Source organism: Meriones unguiculatus, chromosome 12 (assembly GCF_030254825.1).
Source record: "Meriones unguiculatus strain TT.TT164.6M chromosome 12, Bangor_MerUng_6.1, whole genome shotgun sequence".
Taxonomy (NCBI): Eukaryota; Metazoa; Chordata; class Mammalia; order Rodentia; family Muridae; genus Meriones; species Meriones unguiculatus.
In genome coordinates, this window is record NC_083360.1 from 10,975,169 (window position 1) to 10,983,707 (window position 8,539).

An 8,539-nucleotide genomic window follows, 5' to 3' on the forward strand; every position below is an offset into this window, starting at 1 on the left:
AAGATCTAAACTACTGTAGGTGCAATATAAAAGGTTAAACTTAGGTTACAGCTCAGACTTTGAATTCTAAATAATAAGGAGTCCTTGGAAGCTTTGAAGGCAAGTTTTTCCTCAAATAGCATTTGAAGACAGCCAACTGCAATGTGAAGAAAGTATTAGAAGAGGAAACTGATGCAGAGCAGCTATCCAGACTCCAGAGTTCCCAGGTCAGGGTCAGAATAGGGGCAGCATACACAGCAAGTGCTGATCCATGATGGATATGGTACCCATCCATCCTGGGGGTGCTGAGGGATGGGAGGAAGAAGGAATCATAATTAAAGAAGTAGAAGTGAAGTGGAGAAGCGGGACCATGTTTGAGAGCAGATTGTCAATGAAGGGGAATTAGCTTTATCCAAAGCATTTCGGTTTTCACAAGGAAACCTATTCATGCACCATTTGAGTGGTTACAAAATAATTTTCAAAGAAAGAATCAAGAAAGAGAATTAATTAGAGAAAAGAAAACTTGAAACATAGAAGGAAGTGGGAGGGAAGAAAAAAATATCATTCAATGGATTAATGGAAGGAATATTCACTGGCAGCCTACATGTCACATACTTATAGGCACTAAAAATGTAGTAATAGACAAAATAGAAAAAAATATTTCTTTCCTTGGGAATATATATTTAATGGAGGAGCCAGATAATTAACAAATTGATAAATAATATAAAGTATAAAGCTAATAGTATAAAGCAGAGAATATTCCTGTCATATTTTTTGTTTGCTTCATTAAAATTAACCAAACAACAGTAGCTCTCAATAATAATGATGATTGGTTTTGTGAGGAAGATTCAGGAAGGCCAGACTCAGTGGAAACAGCTCCTCTCTGTTCCTCTCAGCCCTTGGGACATCTTGAAGGAGGGATCCTGGGATCACCTCATTCTGTCTAGCTATTTCCTTTGAAAGGGAACATTCCCTCCTCGGGGAGGAGAGGCATTCCTTAGATTCAGAAAGAAACATGACCGACCAGGGATGCAAAAGAAACTTAGAAGGCCAGAAAGCTCTTGAAATTGAAGATTCACAAGGCCGCACCCTACAAGGCTATGTGAGCAGTAAGAAATGCTGGGGAGAGGACACTCTGGCCACTGAGCTGTCTGCAAGCTGTGCAGGGAGCTACAAGAACACAGTCTTCACCAACCATCACCCATGCTCATCCTGGGTAAATTTTTTTTAAAGTGAGGCAGCTGCTCCTTGAGTGACTCCTCCTCCTGGAAGTAAGCCCTACCCCACCCCACCCCGCACTTCTGTAAGCAACCCCAAGAAACTCAGTAGTTCACTAGCTAAATTTAGGTGGAACTACTCTTTGATCTTCTGTTGGTGCCCTACCTGGTTTGAACAGACATCATTCAGGGCTGCTAAGGGAATGTTTGAGTTTTGTGTGCTCGGGTCTGGAGCTGCTGCTTCGGTCTTGATGCTGGCATCTATGCTGGGGTGGCTGGCTGGCTGAATCAATGTCACATGTAGCATGTCCGTGTAGCGTGGGCTTCTTTACAACATGCTAGTTAAGTTCTTAGAACAAAATTCCTAAAGTGCGGTGTGTGTGTGTGTGAGAGAGAGAGAGGTGATATATAAATACTATTATAAAGAGACTCTACTTTGAAGACTTGGCGTAGGAAGCCTGTAGGAGCTGGCAAGTCTGGAATTCACAGACCATGCATAAGTCAAAGACTGGGGAGCATGGGAAGATTCTATGCAAGTGTGGGCTAATCTGACTTAGGCCATGTAAAGATGGCACCACTGCACAAGGGACAGATATGAAGACACCCACACCAGGTCTGCCCCATGGATCTCACCTCAGGAAAGTCAGATTAGAAAGAACACTACGATCCCTCAGTGTAACAGCCACAAGGAGTTCAGGCTTCTGCCAGCTGGCTACAACTGCACTCTCAAGGCATTACTTAGAGGTGGTGGCACAAGCCACAGACCAAACAGGTTCAAGCAGGGAAACGAGAAGAGAAAGCATTCCGGAGATGGCCCTTCAGGATCAGCCTGCCCCTGGCTACAGGGGAAGTTTCAAGTAGTTGAGGCAAGAAAAAGACAGCGTCTGAGAACACTTCTCCGTTCCCTGCCTGCTGAAAAGGTCGCCCATGTGATGAGGTATTAAAGGCTGTCCCAGCGACAGTAGGCAAGTCGAGCAGCATGCCCACATGCATTACTTATGAGACTCCACTGAAATGTAAATGGGGGTGAGTTCATTGGTTCCCTTGGTCTTAAATGGAATCATAAAGAATTCATCAGGTCCAGCCAGGGCCTTTCAGATCTGGAGCTCAGAGAGAAATATGTGGCATGCTAAGGTTACATTAATAAAAAATAAATAAATCCATGTCCGGGAAACGCGTGCTTGTACACTATAAAACTGCCCATTCTGTAGATATTAATGTTTAATGTGTTTGTAAAAAGCACTCGGCTTTCCAGAGCACAGCAACAAAAGTGTCCAGCACCCCTCAGTACTTAACATCTCAGCATGGCTCCTAAGGGCCCTGATGGAGAACAGGCCGGTGAGGGGGAAGAACAGAGTTCTGGGCAGGAGTGTCCAGTGGAGGCAGAAAGCTGCGGCGCCAAAAGGAAGTGGGTCGCTTCCTCAGTTGCTGCTGATCCCGAGAGCATAAACTGTGCTACGCTCCCATTCCACCACCTCCCTGTACTGAGGAGAACGGAAAGCAGATGGTGTTTTCAAGACTAGCGTGCAGTTGACTGGACAGGCACTTTGAAAAGACAGTCAAAAGGCAACAGATCCAAATAGTTCCTGTTTTATGGAAAGAACGGATAAGTACCTAAGAAAAGTGCATGTGGCGGTGGTGGCGTCTCACGTCGTTTCTGTAGCTCTGGCTGTTTTCTAGAAGGTTCACATGACGAGTACAATCTCTTCCCTAGGGATATCCACGGCCAGAGCATGCATGGCACTAGGCAGGCCACACTCAACAGCTACGTTGGGGTTTTTTTGGTCCTAACTCCGTGAGAAGGCTGTGGCTTCCCCAAACTGATTTGTAGTTGGGACACATTCCACCACCCCTCAGATCTGCCGGCCAACACCATTAGCCAGAGCTGAAGTGGAAAATGAAGAGGGACAGGTGCAAGGCCCAGAGCTGAGCACTTAGGAGTGGAAACGGGGACTTAACCCCAGCACTGGGCTGAGAGCTGCTAAATGGAACGAGACATCCCGAGAGAAGGACTTTTTTTATTCGGTCTCCCCCGCACTCGGGACTCAGCGAGCCCAATCTCATTCCTACGCAGGCTTGCAGGCCCATTGGCAGGGTCCCTGTGCTTGTCAGCCACAGCCAGTGAGAACAAAGCTCCACAGCCTCCCGAGTTCCAGGAGAAATGCACGACTGTGCCTCACTCCGGGGAAGAAGGCTGGCAAGGGCCTCCAAAGGAAATCTTTGCAGCTCTCACCCAGGACTGGGAGTTCAGTCAGGTTCCCTCCAATGACATGTTGCTAACTTGTGAATGTTGTTTTGTAACTTTAAAAATGTGACCTTACTTTGAAATAGGGTCTTTGTACATGTAATCAAGCTGAGACGGAGTCAACCTGAGCTAGAATGCGCAGGAAATCTGGGAAGTCTTCAGAGGCTTAAGCTCTATTCTCACAGCCTCAAAACTCAAGGGGTACTGCAACAATGAGAAGCCAAGAGAGGAAAGAACGCTTCCCCGAGCCTTCAGAGAAACTGTCTCCTTGGCTACACTTTGATTCCACAGACCTTCTAATCAAAAGGATATATTCATAATTGTTTGCTTGTTTTAAGTTACACAATTTGTTTCAGGATGCTATGATAGTCCTAGGAAATGAGTATTCTGAAAGGCATAGTGATAGCTCAGGAATAAAAATAAATTTTAAAAACCTCCTGAGGTCAGTGCCTCAAAAAAGTCCACAGTGAAGATGAAGATTTCACAGCTGGTCCAAAACCACACATGATGGGCACACACTGGCATTGCCAAGAAAGCCCCGGTGGAGCAGAATACGGGGTGAGCCTGCCTCTCTTTAGAAGGACTGGGTATGCAAACTGCAAGAAAAACATATTCAACGGCTGCATAGAACCTACCTCTTGCAGGATAGCCTAGTATTTCAGTCCTTCATACTCAGGGTTTGGATTCTGATGTCCATTTTCCTTATATAGCCTCACTTTTAACAGTCTTCGGGATTCTACTATTCAGCAGTCTTCCAGGAAACTGCACCATTCTAGAAAATTGAGTCATGGTTCTGTAGAGCCTAGTCTAACAATGCTTTACTAGAATAAAGCAGCTTTTGTTATTTTCTTCTGTCAGGTAGATAAAGGAAAGAGGGAGAGAAGGAGAAATGGAGGGAGGGAGAGAGATAGATGAGGGAAAAGAAGGAGGAAGGAAGGGAGGGAGATAGAAAAAGGAAGAAGTATCCACATAGGCAAATGACACTTGGTTCTAAGAACAATAGGAGTCCAGATTTCAGAGACAAATGCCACAGTTAGATGTCTATCACCTCCTAGATCTGTAGCCTTCAGCATGGCTAACCTCTCAGGGTCTTCATTCCCTTAGCAGTAGAACAGTTACTGCTATGAACTAAAGATCAGCATGCACAGTTTCTAGCAGCTACTTAATATAGGTGGTTTTTATTCATTCCTCCATCCTAACTATCCTCTGTGCTTTATTACAGGAGCCGATGAGCCCCAGCAGGTGGCCAGCCTGTGCTAGCAGCTCCCCCAAACACCCCCCCATTAGATCAGGAAAGAAGGCTGAGGTCAAGTGCTCCCCTGAACAGAGACATCATAACAAAGTACCCCAAACTGGTGGCCTCAAATGACAGAAATGTGCTGTCCAGTCTTGGAGTATAGAAAGCTGAGATCAATTTGTCAACAAAATGAGAGGACTAGGCAAGAGGACCTGTCTCAAGGCTGCCCCCCCGCTGCTGGTGGGTCTGGCCCCCCTTGCCATTCTTGGTTTGTTGGAATGATGTCACCCTAACGTGACATTTCTTCCAGTCCCACTGGTTTTCTCCTGATCTGTGTCTGTCTCTACATCAAATACTCAGCCTACCAGGAAGACATCTGCTGTATCAGAGCCTCAAGAACCAGGACTCACACTATATTCATCCTCTCCCTGTCTCTCTCTCTCCATCTTTCTCTCTCTCTCCTCGGAGCTGCCTGTGGTACCACTGCTCTTCCAGACATGCAGAAAAAAATTCACTGTGTATAACCCAACCTCATAGAAACAACCGAAGAGAGAGAGCAGGTCAGACTGGAGACATGAAATACAAGCGTTTTCACATGGGGATGCAGAGAACCAAAGAGGGGTGAGGTTACACTGTCAGGTAACAGGCCAGGTCTCCAACTTAGGTCCCAGATGCCCCTGCAAATCTCCTGTTCTCTGCAGAAAAATCCCCCAATGCAACCCTCCAGCTGAAAGCTGCTAGCTTCCTTATTAAGATTGTCTGGGAATGAAGAGACTAAGAATTTTTTTTAATACAAATCTGCATAAAAGGCTCATCCAGTTGTATAAAAACACTGGCGTAAGCAATGTGTCTATCTTAAGCCAGATAAGAGACTATTATGATTATTCTTGTGATCATTATTATTCTAATCTTCCAGTCTAAATTTCCAGAAAGCCCAGAGTGCCGCTTTCCTCCCGTGTCCAGATTCAAGGAAACAGGCATAGAAAACAGCCCAGAGAAATTGAATCACAGTTTCAGCTAAATACATATTTAATTCCTTATGTATTTTTTATATTTTGTTTTGTGCAGGACTGTTTACCTAGTTAATGGTAAAGTGGAATCTATTGTCACCAAGTGACTGTGGATTTTTTTAATTCAGTCTTGAAGTGCCCCCTAGTGAGATGTTCCTGTATTTAAGAAGCTGAGAAATAAGCTGGAAAGTGGATTTACACATAGCTGAAGATATTTTTTAGAAGGAAATGGAGATGGAGGAAGACAGCTCTTGTATTTCAAGGTGATTCGCACAGGACTGACATGAAGCCTCTTCCTGGGGCCTGTCTGTATGCACACTCACACAGATTGCCTTGTGGGCACATCCCCAGTACAGAAAGGCTCTACCCACAGGGAACACCCTACAAACCTACAAACAGATTTCACAAGGCAGGAGGAAAGCAGCCGAGCCACACTGCTGGGCCACAGGAAGCCAGGCATGTGATAAGTACCATAATTCTTGCCAAAACTAGGTCTGTGCATGAGCCTACTTAGTGAAAATATCTCTAAGAGATGAAATTTGAGTCTCTGTTATTCAAAGTCATGTTATTTGATATGGAAAGCAGCATTTATGTTGGACATTATGGTGAGTAAGAGACTATATGGGGATTCTGATTATCAATCAATGATCAAAGCTAAAAGTGCTCAGGTTTTCTTTTTTAATTTTTAAAATAAAAATGTGAGCTCTCGATAAAGCAAAGAAAACCAACAGGAAGTAGTTTTCTAAACACAGTTCTTTGATCAGTACCTTCATCCAGTGGGCATTTTGCAGGCCCACTTACACATCAAAACTACTTCAAGAACTTCATAAAAGAGTGATTTGGGCCTCCGCCCTCATAGCTTCCTGTGAAGTTGGTCTGAGGTACAGCGGGCATTTTTATTCTGTCAAAGTTCCAATCAAGAAACTTGAGGTACAGCCAGGTGGAGAGGCACACCAAGAGGATGCCTCTTGCTCAGACTCCGGGATCTCACTAAGTCCCTGGCTGAACTGTGGCTTGGTACCCGTGAAGTTCTTTCATAGGCCAGAGGTCAAAAGCAACTGCCCATGCATAAAGGAAGGGCAGGAAGCTTCCCCACAGGACCTGTTCCCTGGGATGAATAAAGAGGGTATCTTCAAATCATGTGCTGGCTTCCCTCTGGGCTCACAGGAGGGTTGAGATCACCATGCCAGCTTCCATCAGCAGGGTAATTTATAAGCAAGTCTGCAGTGTGCACCCAAGACAGAATGCGATGCCTGCAGTGGGTCCCCAGAGTAACCAGGTCATGCCCAGGGAGTTTACTGGAGACAGCGAGAACGCCACAGCAGCCCCACGATGGCCATCATCCCAGCCATGCCTTTGTCTCCAGCCGTACCTGGATAGGCCTGTTTCAGCTTCACAGGACTCGAGTCTGGCTGTGCTTTGAGATCTTTGTAGGATGAAGAAAGAAAGGAAACTTATAAAATAGATAGATAGATAGATAGATAGATAGATAGATAGATAGATATGAGGCTTTCTTAGCAGTTCTCCTTTTTCCATTTTTTGAAAAGGAAATGGCCCTGCTCAGACATAGCCCATGGTAGCTCAGTATCCAAGTGGGTTCCCTAGTAAGGGGGACAGGACATTTCAACCATCCTGAAGATACCTGATAAGCTAGGGCCAGACGGAAGGAGAGGAGGACACCCCCTCTCAGTGGACTTGGAAGGGGGCAGGGAAGAGATGAGGGAGGGAGGGGAGGATTGAAAGGGAAAGAGGGAGAGGGCTACAGCTGGGATACAAGTGAATGTATAAAATTATTTAAAAATTAAAAAAAATATATATTAAAAAAAAGGAAATGGGTTCTTTTGTGGCCATCGCTGGATCATAGCTGCCAAAACAAAGTTCAATTCCTTTGTGATTTCTGACTGAAGCAAGAACCACAAGGGGCATTTCAATGCACCATCTCACATCCAGGGGAAGATCATGTATTCCTCTCTTTCCAAAGAGCTGAGACAGAAGTATAATGTTCGCTCCATGCTCATTCCAAAGGATAATGAAGGTCAGGTTGTCCAAGGACGCTACAAAGGCCAGGAGATTGGCAAAGTGGTCCAGGTATGTCATCTGCACTGAGCGAGTTCATCAAGAAAAGGCTAACAGCACAACCGTCCACATGGGCATCCACCCCAGCAAGGTGGTTATCACCAGCCTAAAGCTGGACAAAGACCTCAAGAAAATCCTAGAGAGGAAAGCCAAGTCTCAAGGAGTAGGAAAGGAGAAGGGCAAATACAAGGAAGAAACAACTGAGAAGATGCAGGAGTAGAGGCCTCTCACAGCTTTCATTAGACTGTTACACAGGAAGAAAGGAAGGAAGGAAGGAAGGAAGGAAGGAAGGAAGGAAGGAAGGAAGGAAGGAAGGAAGGAAGGAAGGAAGGAAGATCCAAGAAACAAACAAAGAAAGAAACAAAGAAAGAACATGGCCTCCAGCTGTCAATCAGATTGTTAGAAGAGGCCAAGCTTACTTTCCAGGTAATAGCACCAAACTGAAGGCTCAGGATGGAGCCCTATGTTGGTAAAATGCTCAGGTAGCACCCGTAAGTACCTGAGTTCAGTCCTTGGCACAGCATAAACTGGCGATGGTGGTGCAGGCCTGTAATCCCAGACAGTCAGAAGGTAGAATCTTTAGACCCCAAAGTTCAAGGTCACCCTCAGCTACATAGTGAGTTCGGGGCTAGCTTGGGCTATGTTGTGAAACTTACATCCTAGAGAAAATTCCATTTCTAACATGGGATAAAATTAGCTTTATACCGAAAGTTCTGGAACATAAATGCTGACCATTCAGTATGTTCATATTATACACTTGAAAGCTGAGGCCCAG

The 8,539-nt window shown here is 45.1% G+C and overlaps 1 pseudogene; it reads left to right on the forward strand.

Annotated features, from left to right (window-relative positions):
• The first annotated feature begins 6,937 nt into the window (after positions 1-6,937).
• LOC110556867 (large ribosomal subunit protein uL24-like) lies at positions 6,938-7,984 on the forward strand (annotated as a pseudogene).
• Positions 7,985-8,539: the final 555 nt, after the last annotated feature.